Source organism: Vulpes lagopus, chromosome 24, assembly GCF_018345385.1.
Source record: "Vulpes lagopus strain Blue_001 chromosome 24, ASM1834538v1, whole genome shotgun sequence".
Lineage (NCBI taxonomy): Eukaryota > Metazoa > Chordata > Mammalia > Carnivora > Canidae > Vulpes > Vulpes lagopus.
In genome coordinates this window covers 55887240-55905449 of record NC_054847.1, presented here as the reverse complement: position 1 = coordinate 55905449, position 18210 = coordinate 55887240, and the positions used below count along the sequence as shown (strand labels likewise).

Below are 18210 nucleotides of genomic sequence, written 5' to 3'. Positions count from 1 at the left end.
AAAATAAAAGCCCACAGTCCTTTTTAAATTGCCACGGAGCAGAATCCTCCCTCCGAAGTCTCTGCAGACTTTGATCTTGAGTCGGGACTTCATCTCTCGAGGACCCTCAACACATTTTACCGGGAAGTTCGGGGACGCGCAGCCCCCGGGGCGGGTGGAGTGCCCACGCGCCGGGACCTCCCGGGGGATGCCCACGCGGCGGCGTGGACTCGCGGCTCGTGCTCAGGTGCCCGAGGCGGCCGCACACGCATCCCAGCACGTCTGCACGTATGGATGCGTGCGTGTGTGCCCGCGCGCGGAAACAGCTTCCCGTAACGGGATCCGCGGCAGCCCGAGCCCGGCGAGGCAGGGGCGACCACTGGCCGCTGGGCCGTGATTCAGTGCTATTAGGGAAGGATTATCTGCGTCTGAGTCATCGCGAGCCTCCAGACTTTGCCCGCAGTGTGGTAGAACTTTGTGCTGATGAGACAATAGTGGAGCGTGTGCGTTTCCTACAGGGCAGACCATTCCGTGGCTGGGGGAAGCCTCGGGCCTGCGCCCGGCCGCGGGGGCCCGGCCCCCTCCCCCCGCCGCGCAGCCCCCGGAGCCCGGACGGCGCCGGGGTCCCCGCGGGGCGGGCGCGTCCCGGGCGAGCCCGCGCGGCGCGGGGAGGGGGCCGGGCGCGTGGCGGGCCCCGCGCGCCCTCGCGCGTCCCCCGCGCCCGGGCGCAGCTGGCGCGGTCGGTCTAGTGCAGCGCTCGGCTCCGCGCCTCGGGCGCTAGGCTTCACCTTCAGAGGCGCGGGGCGTGCGCGTCCTCCTTCCCGGGCCCGCCGCCTCCCGCCAAGGTAGGGGCCGGCGAGGGTGGGGGGCGCCGCGGGGCCCGCAGGGGGCGCGGGCGCGGGGCCCCTGGCCTGGCAGTGCGGAAGGGGGACCCCGGGGTGCGCCGCGGGGGCGGGGGGCGGGGAGGGGCCCCGGGGCGCCGGGAGGGCGGCTCGGCTGCCCTGTGGGTAGTTGCTCGGCTCGGCAATTCCAGGAGAGGGAAGATGCAACTTCGGGCGGCGAGGCGAGCGCCGGGAGGTGGTTTTTACCGCAGTGGAGGGGCGGGGTGGGGGCCGGGTGGGAGCGCGGAAGAGGCTCAGGCTTTGTACACTTCGTCAAAGGCGACGCGGGAGGAGGGGAGCTCGGATGCGCTCTCCATCCATTAGGAGACAAAGAGCAAATTGCCTTACTTTAAAGTAAAACGCTCCAGCTAATGAAGGTGGGTGATGGGGCTGCGGGCCCCGAGGAGCCGCTTCAATTATTAAGGGTTTGGCTGATGGGATCGATGCCCGTGGGCACGGAGCGCTGCTGCCCCGGGTACGTGTCGGCGTGTGCGTGTGTGTGGGGGGGTGTTGGGCCTCCCCCTCCCCTGGCCGCATGCCCATTAGCTGGGAGCGTCTAAGCGACCCTAACATTACAGAAGTGAGTGCGCCCGGGAGGGAAGTTAGGGCCGGGTGGGGGCAGGGGGCGGTGGTCCCCTCTGTGACCGGGAGGGGTGGGGAGAGGGGTGGTCGGGGTGGCAGGGACTCCTCGCAGACGCACCCAGCCTGGGGGGGGGGTCGGAGTGGGGGTGGGGGGGTGGGCTCCACCTCGGTACACACCCGGGTGTCTACGAGAAAGGAAGAATGCTGTGGGGCGTGTGTGATGGGGGGGGGGTTGGAAATGCGCCTCGTCTGCCATTTCCAGGGAGAACTAACAGACGGAATAGTTACCATCAGTATTTAGAATAAACCGCCTCGTCAAGTTTTAAAGAAACTTTGTATGAATAAGTTTGTTAAACGCCAGCCGAGTTGGGTATTTAAAACAGCGGTTTATGCAGGAGGTTGGTGTGCGGTGACAATCGGTGGTGGTGGGCAGGGAAGCCAGTGGAGGCTTGCCATTAGGGACCAGGGAGACCCAGCCTTTTACCCGAAAATGTGGGTCTGTAAGTCAGCCTCATTTATTATCCGCCTTAATAAGCTCCCCGCAGCAGACCGGGATCAGACCAGGAGCTTCAGGGGTTTATGTGTCTGCATCTTACTCATGCTGCTGGCTGACTGATAAAGAATTACTTGGTCTCCGGGTGTGCAAAGATCAACTTGCTCAGCCCTCTTTTTAAATATATTCATTCTGTGCCTCATTTAATCCAGATGCACAAAAAGCCATTTGCTGCTTCATTGTTGGTTTACATTTTTTGAAAAGGCGACTGGTGTAACCTGTGGAATTTGAAATGCAAATAGAAGCCTGTGGGAGTTGAGGCAGAACAAATCAGCATTTATAAAGTGAAAAAGATTTAATGTCTTTGAAATCATTGCAGAGGAAAAAAACTGGAGGGGGGGGGTGATTTTTCAGGGAGTGAATTGTGACGTCAGGTCTTTTTGGAAAAGATGTTATTTTTAAGGTCTGAATCCCGGGTATGTAAAGTGCTTACAGGAAAAACAGATTACAAGATTAACATCTGTTAACATGATCGTTTATCTCCAGCCAAAAATAGGTCAGTTCTTTCTTAAGGAAACACAATTGCTGGCGCATGCTTAAATAAAAAAAATTAAAATCATGAGTTCATAAATGAGGACCAGCGTTTGTTATAATCTGATCCGTGAAAAACATATTTTAATTTCGAGATCAATAAAGGTCAAAGTCTTTTTTGGGCGTTGAGAACAACTCTTCCCACTGCGTCCACCCCTCCGGATGACCCCCTCCTCCTCACCCCTCGCTCCCTCTCCGCCCCCACCAGGGATTGCTAATTTCCCTTTTCATCCATTGTGGAAGTACAAAATATATTTAAATGGATATTGTCTGACGCCCCCGTCGTTAAAGAAAGCAAACTCTCCGCGCAGATGGCTAACTTTCAGGGCTCTGCTGTTGTTTTACCATTAAATGAAACAGTAGGGAGGGAAGGAGGAAAAAAAAAAAAAAAAAAAAAGGAAACAGCCTCGCAAAGTCTCCCTGCCCCTGGGCGTGAGTGACGGCTCCGCCGGCCAATCCGCAGCGGCTTTCTCCATCCCGGAGGTAATTTGGAGCGTGAGTGTGCGCGCGCGCGTGCACGCGCCCATGTGTGTGCACACTGTTGAGTGCGGCCAGCCCCGCGCGTCCGCGGGGTTCCTGATGGGCACAGCTCTGCGCCCCAGACGCGGAGGCCCCCAAGGGGACCCTGCTTCCCCCGAGTGTTCTCCTGCAAAGACTGGGCGCTTAGAGGTGCTTTCGGATTCAAGTCGAAACCTGCAGAAGGGGAAGAAAAGAGGAGTGATATGATTATGCTTCTCAGCAGCCGGGGAATCGAAACGTGCGGTTCCCTCCGTGTCTTTCCCACGCGACAGGCGCGCCGTCGCGCGTGGGGTCCGGGTGGCGGGAGCCCACCCGCCAGGCGCACGGCGCACAAAGAACGGGGACTGTTGAAATTGGCGTGAATTCCGCGGAAAAGTGAAGGACAGCACGAACCTTACAACTTCGTATTTTATTGTCTCGCCGAAAGTTCCTACTTAGTCCGTGGCAAATTCTAGAATGTGAGCCGCTCCGGGTCAGTGAAGTTCTGGGCCGCCCGAGCCCGGGGTGCGGAGCGCCTGCCGGCGTCCGCCGCACAATGGGCGCATTCAGGGGCCGAGGCGCCACGGGCCGCCCCGCGGCTCGCCCCGCGGCTCGCCCCGGCCTCCTCCGGCACCCGCTTCCCCGGGAATCCCGGTAGGGCTGTGCGGGCGCGAAGGGACCAGACCTGGCCCCGGAGCATCTCCCGTGCGGTGTCGTAGATGCCGGGAGGGATGCTGCTGCCGCCCCGGACGGGTTAAGAACCCACGTGTGACGGCCCCTTCCCCGCAGAGCCCTCGGGGAGACCCCTGGGAGGGCGCCGCGCCCCGCCCTAGTCCACGCACCGGGTGTCGGTGGGTCCGTGGGCGACCCCCCGGCGTACCCCTGCAAGGGCCTCGCTCAGGGACGAAGTAGCGCCCGAACCCGATCGCCCCGCTCCGGCCGCGTTCGGCCCCCGGCCCGGAGTTCGCCCGGGCTCTGCGCCCCCGCCCCCGCCCCCGCCCCCGCCCCCGTGGACTCGCGGACGGAGGGATGGGCAGCCGGGGGTGCCGCGGATTAAATCATTCCTATTTCTGTATCTCGTGGAGAGCGGCGCGGGGCCCCGGGCGCCGCTGGGGGGCGGGGCGGGGCGGGGGCGGGGGGACTTACCTGCCCGCCCCGGGGCGGGGGCGGGGGCGGGGGCGGGGGCCGCTTGTTGCCGGGCGCCGGGGGGCGGGCCGTGGGCGGGGCGGGCCGGGCCGGCGGTGGGGGAGGGCCCTGCCCGGCCCGCGCCCGCGCCCCCGCCCCCCGGCGCCCGCCCCCCGCCCCCGTCATGTGGAGCGGACGTCACTCGCCTGCACTGTAACCCAAGAAGTGAAAGAGACGGGGACCCACGGCCCAACTTCGCACCGTAACAAAGGCGGGGGTCCGCGCGGGCCGGGGGGCCTGGCTGGGGAGGGGGAGGGGGAGGGGGAGGGGGAGGGGGCGGGCGGGGTGGGGGGACCTGGCCGGGGCGGGGGTCTGCGCGGGGCCGGGGCGGGAGGGGGGGCCTGGCCCGGGCGGGGGTCTCGGCGGGGCGGGGGCGGGGGCGGGGAGGGGGGCGTCTGGCCGGGGTGTGTGTGTGTGTGTTGGGGGGTCTGGGGGGGTCTGGCCGGGGCGGGGGTCTCCGCGGGGCGGGGGCTCCGGCGGGGGCGGGGGCTCCGGTGGGGGCGGGGGCGCGGGCGCGGGCGCGGGCCGCGCTCCGGGGGGGGCCGAGGCGCGGCGGAGGCCAGGTAATTGGTTTCTATTTTAAACTTCACTTTGTTCTGGCGGAGGTGGGGCGGTGGGAAAGGCGTGGCCCACGAGGGCGATTACATAAGTATTCACACCTGATCGGCCCGGCCGGGCCCCGCGCGGCGGCGGGTGGGTGGCGCCGGGCGCCCTCGGGCGGTCCCCGCGAGGCGCTGCCGCGCGTGGGGGTGGCGCCCTGCCTGCGTGGCCTCTTTCCGTGCCGGCGGCCAGCGGCCCGCGTGGACGCCGGGGTCCGGTCCTGGGAGCCCGGGGGGCCCGAGGGCGTGGGGCCCGGCCTGCCGGCGGGGTCCACCACCAACAAAGGCGGGGGCAGCGGGACCCAAGGCGAGCCACAAAAGGAACTCTGGACGGTGGTCTTCGCTGACCGTGCCTCGGAAGCGCATGTGCCTCCTGAACCTGCCGTGGCGTCTGCAGTCCCGGTTACAGATGATCTAAAAACCGGTGGCCCTGCGTCCTGCGCCCGAGCACTGAGATGCCTTGGGAGTCCTAACCCGAGTGGAAGCGAGGCTGGATGTTCCCCCAGCAGGATCCTCTCCAGAGTATTTTTTAAGCCTCCCTATTAATATGATTGGAGTCTTTTGGTTTAGGAATGTGAGTGCTACTTTAAGGAACTAGGCATGCTTGCTATTTGATAGGATACTTTCTGCTGCCGCGTAAAAAAGCTCACTTTATCGTTTGTTTGTTCCTCCTTCAATTTCTCTTACATTCTTCGATTGTGGCGTCAAAATAGCTGTGCTATTTATGTTGACACAGACCCGCTAGAATTAAATTTACCGCATGCCTCTGCTGTGCATGATTGGGAGCTTGCTTCCCCCTCTTGGTGAAATTGGGGAGCCAGTGGAGCTCGCTGGCCTGCATCCTGGGTCTGAGAGCTGGTTATCCGAGCAGGACGTCTTTGGTTTCAGCGGGCTCCCAAGCCATCTTGGACGGGCCCAGCGAGCTGCAGCCCTGAGCAAGCCTCAAGGACTTTGCTCATGAAATGAGAATTTTCATGGGCTCAGACACAAGCGAATCAGTCTCGTATTTTTCTTAGTTCATTAGTAGGACCTTGTTTTCTTCAATTAGCTCATTTGAATATACTGAAACATCGAGGGCACATTAACATTCTAAAAAAAAATAACAGTCCTAAGGGATGTGTAATAAAACTAACCCAGAGGAGTGGGAATGCCTCTCTAAAATGAAACAAAGCAGCAAAGCAGGGCATTTGGTAGGTACAGTATTCAGCAGTGGGGGGGGGGGGGGGGGGAAGAGAAGCTTTGCTTATTTTTATTTCTGAAAGCTTTTGTTGGTCAGAATCGTCTTTCTAAATACCGAGACACACCAGATCAAGAACTTTTAACTTTGTTGTGTAACTGGTATTAATCACCGGTGAGTATAGCTTACATGATTGGTGTTAATCCCATTGTCATTGGTAAACAACCTTTAAAGGTGACTGGCCAATTTAGAGATTAAAGTTTTCCTGGGACTTTGAAGTCCTACCTGTCTAACTTTGTAAGATGTTGTCCCAGAGACCCTCATGGAGGGAGGAGAGTAAGAGCCAGTCCATGGGAAAAGCCTGTTGTTTCCATTTCTGTAGATCAAACGTTACCTTCATTTACTTTAGTTGCTTCTCTGAGGAGATATTTGAGTTTTATAGGTGACACATTCGATGCGGATGTTGTGCAGCGCAAGTCATGTGAAGAAGGAAAGAGACTTCTTTAGAGAATACTTTAGAATGAGGTATGCTCTCCCAGACGGTTTCAGTCTTACCAAATAGGGAAAAGTGGTAATGTGACCTAGGGAGTTGAATAGAGTTTTAGTCATGGGCTGTTCTTGAAAAACCAGCACTCAGTTTAATGGGTTGTTGTGGATTTTTATGTATTCGTTTTCCAGGGTAACTATTGGTCCTCTTTGTAATTTACCAGAAGGAATCTTTTAAGCGGGCGCTATGTGGGAGTGGCTTTAAGTCTGGCTGGAGATGGTGTGTAGAGTTTCAAGTGCATTATACCTTAATGTCCTAGGAATAGGACACTGGGCTAGAGTACTGCTTTCGTTGAGCTCGAAGGAGCTTTGTCCAAATGCCTGCGTTTTCTTTTTATAATCTGTGTGTTTTCAGTGTTCAACACATGACATTTTTTTATTCCTTTTTCAACCTTGGAGAAGAGGGCAAGTGTTAATTATAACATTAAAAGTGGTGTTTTGCTTGCAACCAGATTTCTAACTGAATAGAGCATCTGTATGAAAGGTGAAGGAAACCGAACTTTTTCTTCGGTGTTTGAAGGCCAGATTTAGCTGGAGACATCCAGACTTTCTCAAGGGCATGGACTGAGGCTGAAGTAAGAGAAATAATGTAAGAAAGCAAAAGAAAGTTACATTCATTTGATTACATATCTGCATTATAAATATTTGAATATAGACGTAACATTCCTCCCTCAAAAGCAGACATCTCACTTGCTGTAAATGTTTATGTGTTTTAGAGCTTGGATGGAGCTCTTCTGACAAGATCAAGTAGTTCTTTCAGAAATGCATCTCTTTGCTGCCCTACCCCCTCCCCCTCAAAAGTTCTAGAGGCTGTGGGAAAAGTATAATTAGCTCTTCTCTTAGTGGCTGTGGTCCAGAGAAAGCTAGGGGTGTGTGCCACCCTCACTGAGCTGAGTGCTCGACCCCCCAGTGGACTGTTCTGTACTTGAACTGACTGCTGAACTGGCACCTGGGACTTAGATCTTCTGTGGGTTGCTTACCACTTGGCACCTTTGACCCTTGCTTCCCGAGTCACTGATGTCCAAACGTGCAGGGTGATTGTGTTACTGTCTTTGGCTCCCAGACCATGATTCTCTGCATGGGGAACTATATGCCTTTTGGGTTTGTGTTTTTCAGCTGAAGTGCACAGTTGGGATGTGGGTGGTTCTCAGGTCTGATCAGGTGGTGGTTGGACGGCATCTCCACGTGTGTTACAGGGATCGATAGCAGGGTGGAGCATCTACAAAGGTGTGGGTGTAAAGCAGGTGTCAGTGTAGACCACCGATAGGCATCCATGGGCTGCCATTCAGTTTGCCCAGGAGTTTGGATACTAGCGATTATTCAGCTCTTGCTCTGTGTTTGGCTTGGCTCTAACTGGTGGTAGGGGCCAACCGGTGTGACTGTGACCCTCTTCTTCCTCCTATCCTAGCCTCCCTCTGGGGCTGTCGCCACCAACCTTTCTACCCGATGGACAACGGCCAACAGTGTATTGGCAGCGGCCTGTTATGGGTCTGAGTGTGTCTCAGGGCCACGAGGGTGACAACATTTTTCTGATTCAAGCTTTGTTCTCACTTCTCACTGGTCCCAGAAACAAGTGAGTTTGGGGTGGTGGTGGGGGGGACCCTCCCCTGCCTTTCTCACTAGAGCAGAGAGAGTGAGCTATGAGCAAGGGGGGTAGGGGTAGATACCCTCTTTATCATCGGACTCTAGCTGGGACTATCTTACAGTTTTCAGGAATATTGGTGACTTGTCACAAACCCATTTTAGGAAAGGACTCACATCAAATGTTTATTTATAGAAAATTTATTAATAAGATTAACCATATGAGAAGAATAAAGAAAAACTTTCACCATGGATTTCAAATGTCTCCTCTAGTTCTTTAAAATGCATGTTTATTTTAAAGCTAATTTTCTTTGACAGAGGACTATTTTAGGGGTATGACTTTAATAGCTACGGGAGAGTGCGTATACAGGCCCTATGAATGCATGGCTTGTATTTAAAATGTGTACCCCCCACTAAGGTATATCAAGTATATTTTAGATGGACTGGTAAAAATTAGCAGTTGCAACTGTCTGTTTTGTGTATTTCTTATCCCTTGCATCTGGCTACGTGTGATTTGAACAGCTGAAGCTTTTCTTTCCAAAGCTGGAACTGGCTGTCATATTTATGTCCAGAATGAGAAGTTTTCCAGTGGCATACATTCGAATTGTAAAGAAGTGTAATTTTGTGGCTCTCAACATTCCTTAAAAGTAGTTTTCCAAGAAGATCTGGCATTTATTCTTCAATTCCACTGGTACTGAAAAATCACAAAGCAGGAGTAATTAGAAATACAACTACTCTGAGAACGTAAACATGTAAATATATGTAAAGTAAGGAATAAAACCCCACACAGGAGAGTAAAAAAAATAAATCCTTTAGAAACTCTATTGGGTTTAGATACATTTTACTGTTTATTTCAAATATGAGTTCATTCTGGTAGATTTTTTTTCTTTGTGTGTGTGTGTGTGTGTGTGTGTGTGTATTTGGTCAAGAATTTAATCAAGGTGTTTAATCGAAATTTCAGGCCTAGGTATTCTGTGTGATTGTGAATTTCAGACAGTTCCTCAGTGGAGTGCTGAACACAGGTTAGATTTTTAATATATTTTATTTTAAGACAAAATTAATCTGGCGTGTTATTCCTCCAGAAGCAGGTAGGCTGGTCTCTGGCGGATCTGGCACCCCGGGGAGTTGCTGATGTCAGCTCAGACTTTGGATACAGCTGTCCTGTTATTTTCTTGCTCATTTAGGGGATGGTGAGCTTAGGCTAACATGTGGTGTTAGCTTTTAGGACATAGTTAAAGAGAGACTATGAAAAATTGAGGTTCTCTGTTAAAATTCTATAGTTTTTCCCCAACGGCTAAGAATTAAAATAGGATTTTCAGCATTATTTAGGAACACTTGGAAACCCCTATCTTCAGCTTTTCCTGTATTAAAGATAAAGGATATTTGTTTAGGAATTTTTTTCTTTGTTTCAGGAAAGGGCAACATGTGTCTGTCTTTGCCATATGGCACTATTTAACCTATATTACTTGAGCTGACTTGGCACAGTGTTAGGCATTGATTGATTTCAGCATTCGAGAATGTTCTTTGAAATTTAGTACAGTGAAGGCTGCATCCAGAGTGGTGCAGAGAGACTGCTTGTGGCTTAAGCAGCTTCCTGTTCGATTGATGAGTAGGGGTAGTGAGCAAGTGTCACTTGTTTCTTTCTGAAATCATTTTTGTGGGAAATAGTTTGATGTTAAATGTTGACTGTGTTAATTCAGGAAAATCCAGAGCCCAGGGGGAGTAGTTAAAACTTCTGTGGGTTGCAAAAGGTCTGCTACTCCCTGTTTAGTTCCTGATTATTTCAGTGATTTTAAGCTAGACCTTAAAGTGTGCTTTTTAACCCCCTTAAAGACTCAGCCTTTTTTTTTTTTTTTTTTAGTGGTCTAATCAATGAACAGATGGACAATCTGGTTTCACAGTTTAAACTTTTGTGGTGCTATTCTGGAATTATCCAGAGGCAGACCGGGATGCTTTCACTTAGTGATTTGTTTTGTTTACAGATACTGCTTTTGAATTTTTGGAGAGTCTTGTGTTTAATTCACCAGAGTGGCTGCTAAGGCGACATCCCGGGAATTTATGAAGAGGGAACAGCATGGAAGATTATGCTTCCATTGTTAACATCCTCTACGGCTGTGGCCTTGCCACCAGAGCTCACGCGTCTTTCGGTGCCCTTCTCGTTCAATCTGTCTCATTAGCTTTAATCAGACTGTTTTTCCTGTTTTAAGGGAAGAAGTAAACACCTTTATACTCATTCGTGTGTGTGTGTGTGTGTGTGTGTGTGTGTGTGTGTGCGCGCGCCTTCAGAACAGGGCATCTGTGGACAGGAAGGTGGGCCTGGGTGTCGCTTCATAGCATGTCAGCGGCGTGCACAAACGCTGCTTTTGGTGATGCATAATTTATATTGACATTATCAGTGACACGGAGAGAACATTTTTATGCCAGTTTGAGAAAATATCATCATTCACATTTGATAATCATATTCCCACCAGATTGAGATTCATCACACCAAAGCTTTTCATGTCTTTAGCGTGACCATTAGCATAATGACGATAATTTGTCCCTTTGAGTAACACCATGCGTAATTTACATTAGTGTTATTGTGATGAGTACAGCGCAGCCCAGGTGTTCGAGGGGTGTCCTTATTCCAAAAATGGCTTTTTACTTTTTAAAGTAAGAGGCGAGAAAGATGATCTTATTCCTAGAGCCAACTTAGAAAACATGACTGGTGGTAAATAAGTGAATTCCTCATGTAAAAGTACTTGCCATAGCAACGTAAACTTGGGGACTGTAGAGTCATGGGATTAGTGGTTTAGTGGCAGGATTAAAATTGGTCTCAGTAAATTACCCTGGTGACAGAAAAGCAGAATCTGTTAATGGTTTCACAGAAAGATTGGCTTCTCAGTTGTGTTCTAGATTGATGACAGATCACATGGGATGCTTGGATTCTGAACTTTAGGAGGGAAGGTTAATTTTTATAATAGCTGCGCATTTTTAAGTATCTGTAGGAATTGATTAAAAACGGAAGTGACTGCAGTTAGGATTTGGGATTCTGTTTGCCCACGGGAGATGATTTACAGTCTGTGTGTGGTGTTTGGCTGCAAACGGTAGAGGGGCAGTTGTCAGCGTGCATTTGAAGCAGTCATTACATGAGGTCTCCAACTGTCCGTGGGAGTAATAGACCATTTTGGAGAGTGTGTCAGCTCTTCTGAGCCACAAGGGCAGCTTTTAGAAGCGAGCAGGGCGGTGGTTTCCGAAGCTGGACCTTCCTGGCTGGGGCAGAGCCAGTGTGGCTTGTTACTCCAGGGTATGAGTTTCATATCAGTGAAGAGCGTTGAATCAGTTCCATAGAATGACCGTGAAGGGCAACATTTATTATTGTGACAATTTACCTTTCTTTGTAAATATATGTAATTTTTCTTTGAACTTGGTTTTAGAAGGTTCATGTTGAGGGTTCTCTTTGTGTTATAGTGGGTAGGAAACTTAGAGATGGTTTGGGGTGAATCCTGACGGTTTACAGGACCTGAAATGCAGATGGATTTAGTGATTCAGCCAGGGCCATGGCTACAGAGCAGAGCTCAAACAGGTTTCTGGATTCCCAGTCTCGACACATGCCGGAGGCTACCCAGCGAGGGGAGGTGGGTGAAAGCCCACCATCAAGGTGACTTTGTCGGCGGTTCATTTAGCTGGCAAGTGACGGGGTGTTTAGGACTGTGGGTAGTATAATGTTCCACTTTAGTTTTACCTTCTGATGCTCAGCACGAGCTCCAGAGAGAAGAAAAAAATGTGGGCTAAATGTTTGCCTCTCTCAGTGGGGATATCGTGTTAGTGTGAGAACTGGACGGGTCATCCCATTCCAAGGTCCCTGCAGCATTGCAGAGCTCAGACAAGGAGGGAAGCCCAGATCACCAAACACCTAGCAGCTGTTTGCACAGATTTCCAGCTCAGCACGGGGCCAGGATATAGATTTTCTTGGGAAACCCAATGGTAGCACCAATAATAACATCCTTTTTAATCAGACAGTAACCATAGAAAGTAAATGACTAGCATGAGATAGAAAACCCATAAAAGAAAAAAAAAAGCCACCAAAAATTTCAGGGAAAGGGATCAGAGAAGATGAATGGTAATTGTGATAAAGCGCCAGCTTCTTGTGGGCATGTAGTCCTAAACGGCAGTGGACGATGGTGTGTAAGGGTGTTGATGGAGAATATGCTAGGTGCTCTGAGAGGTGGGACAGAGGAGGACCCAGACCCAGGAAAAGAGCTGTTGGCTGGAGCAGGGTAGGGGGTGGTGGGCACCTTTCCTGTAGCGGCATCCTTGGTGCATGTGGACAGCATGGCAGCTGAGAGGAAGGAAGGTGGGCACAGGAGCGAGCCAAGCACAGGGACACATTTCATTCCCCTGTTCTTTCTCCCATGGCACTGAGGCGTGAGGCCACAGAGCAGCCCATTGCACTGGCTGGTTGCTAGAGGGACTCTGGCAACCTGACCAGTATGTGAACAGGGCTCCACCCGTCTGCCCGCCTTGGTTAAATTGGGAGCTGGGCCAGAACATAATGAATTTTGCTTCATTATGCAAGAGCTGCTCAGAAAGCCTACCCCCTTTTGCATCCTCCAGGTGAGCAAAAAGGGCTGACATTCTAGCTTTTCACTTCAGAGGGAAAAAAAAAATCAGTAAATTGAGACCTCAGTTTAGAATCTGTTTTTCCTTTTCTGAAGAAGATAATACTGAGTACTTTTTCATTGGTTATCAAAAACTATATACATCCTAGGTAGTTTGGTGCCTTTCTAGAAATAAAAACAAAACAAAACAAAACAAAAAACAAAAAACAAAAAAACAAAACTATTTATGTTCAGCGTAAACTCAGAATTGCATAGATTTGTTTGATCAGTGTTCTACCTTATGGAAAATCATCCATAAAGAGAATATAGGCTCATTTGAGTATCTGGTAATTGAAGTCTTGTTATTTGTATGTTAGTAGTAAGAGTTTGCTGGTTTGTACCCATCTCATTCCATAAATAGGATGAGGTGTATCTGAGGTCACACGTTAAATATATAGTGAAACATTAATAGAAATCAAGAACAAGGAAATGAAATAATAGTCTGTGTGACAAGGAGAAAATAGGATTATATATCCAGATCACAGTGGTCATTTCCAGTGGGTATACTTCAACCAAAATTTAGAATTGGAGCTTTTTTGGTAGCTCTTTAAAACAAATAGTGAAATATACCATTGATTTGTTGAATTGATGACAGGGACAAAACTCACCAGTTCTGTGGAAGGAAAGCCTCTTTTAGTGCTGACACTAAAGGAAACTTTTTACATAGATTCTCATATTGGCTGTTTTTATACAGATAACTTTTTTTTTTAAAGGTAGACAGTGCCTTCATTGATATTCTTATGGCCAATGCATAGTGACTTTGGAAAGGTTATTCTCATAGTGACCATTTTACAAAGAACCAATGGCCTAATAACAAAGTCCAAAGCACCGAGAGCTGGATTTTGAATCACCATGAGAATATATCCAAAAAAAAAAAAAAAGAAGAAAATATGATCTAAGTTACTGAGCATTACAGTTTCCCATTATATTAGAGAAGTTTAATTTTTATTACTAATGTCTTCTTAGAGACTTGAATCAAATTTGGTGAATGCCTAAATAAGCAGCCCCCAAATAAATAGCTCATAAGTGCTCTGTTAAGGCTCATTTCCTTTCTACAAACATTGATCACATGCCCACGATGAGCAAGGCGGTGGCCCACATTCCTTATGGGTGTCATTTGGTATTTGTAACAGGAGCTAAGGAGTCCTTTTGGCTCCCTGTTCCCCCAGGAGCATGCTGAGATCCACACAGGTGACTTGGTCCAAGCCCATAGCTGGGCTATCATCTTGGTGTATCATCTTGAGTTTATGACTTTCCTCATGCTTGCTAAAGGGTATGTTATTTATTTGAGAGTTGATCTGAGCCATCTGGAGTTGTATCAGTGTGGAGATCACATTATGGAGGACCTGTCCCTCCACCCTCCAAGCTCCTTCACCTTCAGGATGGCAGGGCTTACCCAGGAACCCCTGGAGAGGAGCTGGGAGCCAGTGTGTAGGCCCCATGAGAGGGAACCAGCTGCCTGAGCCCTTGGGGACTCAGAACATGGTGGACTCAATATGTGGTCCTACATGCTCTGGACAAAGATTTTGAGTAATCTGTCAGGAAACAGAGATTTAGAGGATGGTCAGAGGATTTGAAGCAGGGAAGCTCCTGCATCAGCCCCCAGTGGTTCCAGTCAGTCTTTGCCCATTCTCCAGGTAGACTGAGAAAGGTGAGGTGCTGCCAAAGACCACCCGTGGGGGCTTGAGCTTTGGAAACTAGGGGTCTGTATTTATAAGACTCCAGGGCAGGGGTTGGTGGGCTTTTTCGGTAAAGGGCCAGATATTAAATATTTTGGGCTTTGTAGGCCAGCCCTTCTGTGTTGCAGCTGCTGTGCCTTGGAGCGCAGAAGCAGCCATAGACGGCAAGTCAGCAAATAAAGAAGCTTTATTTACGGACACTGAAACTTGAAATTCATATGATTTTATGTGTCACAAAATGTTATTCTTCTTTTGTTTTTTTCCCAACCACTTAAGAATGTAAAACACATTCTTAGCTCAGAAGCCGGACAAAACAGGTGGTGGGCAGGACAGGACTTGTCCTAGAGGCCGCAGTGTGCTGACATGGCCAGGACGGTGCTGCCTCATAGAATTCTGATGCATCTGTCATTTTAGAGTTTCTCATAACCACATGGAAAAGGTTAGAGAAACAGATAAATAATGTTAATACGTCTTACACAACCCAAGAGAGGCAAAATGTTAGTTGGATATTTAAATGACATAAAAATTATTACTGAGATTTTTTTTTTGTTCTTTTTTTACACTAAGTCTTCGAAATCTGGCATGTTCTTAACACTTAGGGCTCATCCCAATTTGGACTAGCCCCATTTGGCTGCTGTATAGGATGGTGCAGCTGTAGGGGGTGAGATGACACGCCCCGCCCTCCACCACGGCCAGTCACTGAGGTGAGTCAGAGATCTTCACTCTGAAAGCTCAGCTGTTTTTCCACAAGGACACACCGTGGGGAGATGCTTTGGGAATGTCTGTCGAATCCTAGCAATTTAATTAAAAGGAAGAAAGCTTGTTTGTCATCCCTCTCAAGACCTGTGCCAGGAGCTGGCAGTGGCAGGGTGCTGGGGGGCCAGGAGGCCGGGGGGGGGGGGGGCAAGTGGCCGGGGCCTGACCCTCGGAGCATCCCTGTGTCTTTCCCTGGCGTCTGCCCAGGTGGGCTTCTGGGAGGACGACTTCCTGTGTGGCTTGTCTCTCTGCTCCTGTGGCCAGGCCCCTGGCTGGGACCCAGCATGTCAAGGGGCAGGTCAGTCCTGGACCTGCCCCTGAGCAGCAGGGACCATAGACTGGGGCCCCGTGGTCTCCAGCCCAGCATCCATGGTGACTTGGGGCTGGTGTGCCCTCACATCTTCATCTGGGGGGTGGGACGGGATGGTGGCCTTTTCTGAGGGCCGGCGAGGGAGGGCGTGTGGTGCTTGGCAGGTGTGACAGAAAGGGAGCCGGCTCCCCGTGCATCGAACTAGTTACAGGGTCGGCTGACTAGCAGATGAAGCCTGCCGGCCCTGAGACTGGCAGCAAATGGAAGGAGAATCGGGATGCTAAGAGTTCATTTTCTGTCTCATCTTGTGATAATTTTATATCCAGCATATAAACCCTGTGAGTGACTTGGTTATTCTTCCTTTTTGTACATTACAAAACATCATTTTTTTTTTTTTTAAAGAAAAGAGGTAAGAATTGTTTTATTCAGTTAGGTAGATAGTGTTTATATTGCCTAGTAAGACTTAAACCTGTTTTATTAGAATCTGAGTTTTGTTAACCACACGGGATGAAACTCAGATGGACAAAACGTGGGGTGGATTCACTGCTAGGGCTCAGGGTATATCTGGAGTGGAAACCCGGGCAGAGCTGATTCATTGTTTTGTGGGTTTTTTTGGGGCATCACCGTAGCCGTGGCTTAGTGACGAAATGCTCTTTCTGTTGAGGGCCAGAATGGTGCATTAAGATGCTGGTTCTGCATACCATCCCCTGTCCCCTGTTGTTGGAGGAGGAGCTCGTGGCCCCCCCTCTCATGGAGGAGCTCACGGGTTTCCCCAGGGTCCCCCCCTCCCCCAGTTGGAGTAGAGGTCACTCTACGTGCTGCCTTGAGAAAATGCTGATGCTGTGCTTTTCTCGTATTAGGAGACCTCTTGGAAAGGCTACACTCTTTTTCTTCGAAATGGATTTGGAACAAGTATATGTGATTAGTCCTTTTTTCAGTAGGTCATTTCAATATAATAATGTTAGTAATCATGAAAATGCATATTTCCCACTCCCCCAAATGGGTAGCCAGAATGGTTCAGAAAAGCTGTTTCTCAGAAGGAAGAGCAAAGTCCTTCACTCAGAAGCGAAAGTGAAGTAATCTCCTTTAAGAGGATGCTTCTTTTTAAGGGGGTAAGGGGGAGACATCCCTCATTCCAGCAGTGTGTGGTGAGTATGATGGGTGCTTCCCAGGTGCCAGCAGGAGCTCTGTGAGTGCAGAGAGGGCTGTGAGGTCCCAGCCCCCAGGGACTTCAGAGCAGGCCATTCTGTGAGGGTTGGCGGGTGTTTCTTGGGGGGCAGCAGGGGCACAGGTAGAGGCTGACAGGTGTAAAGGTGCAGGGGGAGCCCACTGTGTTGGTGAACTGGCGATGGGCCGCACACAGACACAGAACCCGGCCTTGTTTTCAGGAGGCAGGACTAGGCTGCCATTGATCCCAGGTGTCCTAACACGGCTGTTCCTTTGCTTATTCAGTTTTGTCACATTTTCAAGGTGAGGCACAGTTAAATTGCTTCGTCATTGTGGGGCTGGGCCTGTTTTTTTGTGGCTTCCCTATTATCCCCGCCTGTAAATCCAGACATTCAGGTCAGCAAGTTTATTATTTTGACTGAGGGTCAAGTTCCATTTCTTGTCCTATCAATCACAGAAGTGCTTCTTTTGAGAGTTAAATGCTATTGAGACACACTGGGGTTCTATTTACTGTCTCGTGTGTGAGTAGCAGTATCAGTGTTAAGAAAACTCAATACTTAAAAAAAAAATAAGATCGACTAGCATTCAGGTGGAATAACACAGCCCGAGTCTGCTTTGTTCCGCTGTGATAAAAAGTGCTATTTATCTGTTTCTGTTTCAGTGGCTCAGCATAAGGGTGCTTTGGGCGGGTGCACCTTCAGGTGAAGGGGTATTTCTGCCTAACAGAGAAACGTCAGCCTTCACTGTTAGGATTGCCAGGTGCTGGTGTGCTGACCTAAAATTCTTGGAGATGTTTTGCGAATCCGCATGCATCCCATTGAGTTAGATTTCATCAGTGGGCCCTTATCTCGAAAATGATTAAAGCCTCCATAGCTGGTCACCCCCTCTTGGCTGTGCCTCTGGGGGCTCAGGAGCTTAGACCGTTTCTACCCAGGCCTGTGAACCAACGTCTGCTGGTTGATGGGACTTCAATATCACAATAAAGCCTTCTGATTAAAATACCCTTTCTTGGCTGGATTTGGGGGTTAGTGGAGAACAGAAACAGAACTGCAGGCTTACGTTGAATCTCTGAGGGCATGGTTTCTTTTATATTTATGTGAAAGTCAGTTTGTTTAATTCGCTTTAAAAGTCTGAGATTGGACTAAGAATATGGATGAGATCCTACATTTCAGGTGTCAGAACTGTGGCGGCTGGAAGCAGGCATGCTTCCTTTCCCAGAACCCTGCAGTGTTGATTTTGTTTCTTCTGCAGAAGTCCCCTTGTTGGCAGTGCCTTGATCTAAATGTCATTATTCCAGGGAATTAATATGAAGCTACATGTGTTAATTATTTAATTACACAGAATTAAATTTTGACAACTAGTACCCAGTATCTTACACTGTCTCTTTGTCTCGTGTTAGGGGAGGAAGAGAGACATGAGCACTTTGCTTTTAAGATAGATACAGAGATTTGAAAAAAATAAGTTACTCAGAAGTCCACAAAGTGGTAGAAAGAGGCATACTTTTGCATTAGTACTGTGGAGGGGGCGTGGGGTGGGTGGTGTGCGA

The 18210-nt window shown here is 50.0% G+C and overlaps 1 protein-coding gene across 31 annotated transcripts in view; it reads left to right on the top strand.

Annotated features, from left to right (window-relative positions):
- Nucleotides 1-670: 670 nt before the first annotated feature.
- ZNF516 (zinc finger protein 516) overlaps nt 671-18210 on the top strand; it is a 168844-nt gene continuing 151304 nt past the window's right edge. For 10 of the 31 annotated variants that reach the window (XR_005985502.1, XR_005985505.1, XR_005985504.1 and 7 more), the window contains exons 1-2: nt 6518-8104; nt 15031-15135. The gene's annotated coding sequence lies outside the window, so the exon portion shown is untranslated. The other 21 variants (XM_041739848.1, XM_041739849.1, XM_041739836.1 and 18 more) reach the window with 17 other exon arrangements.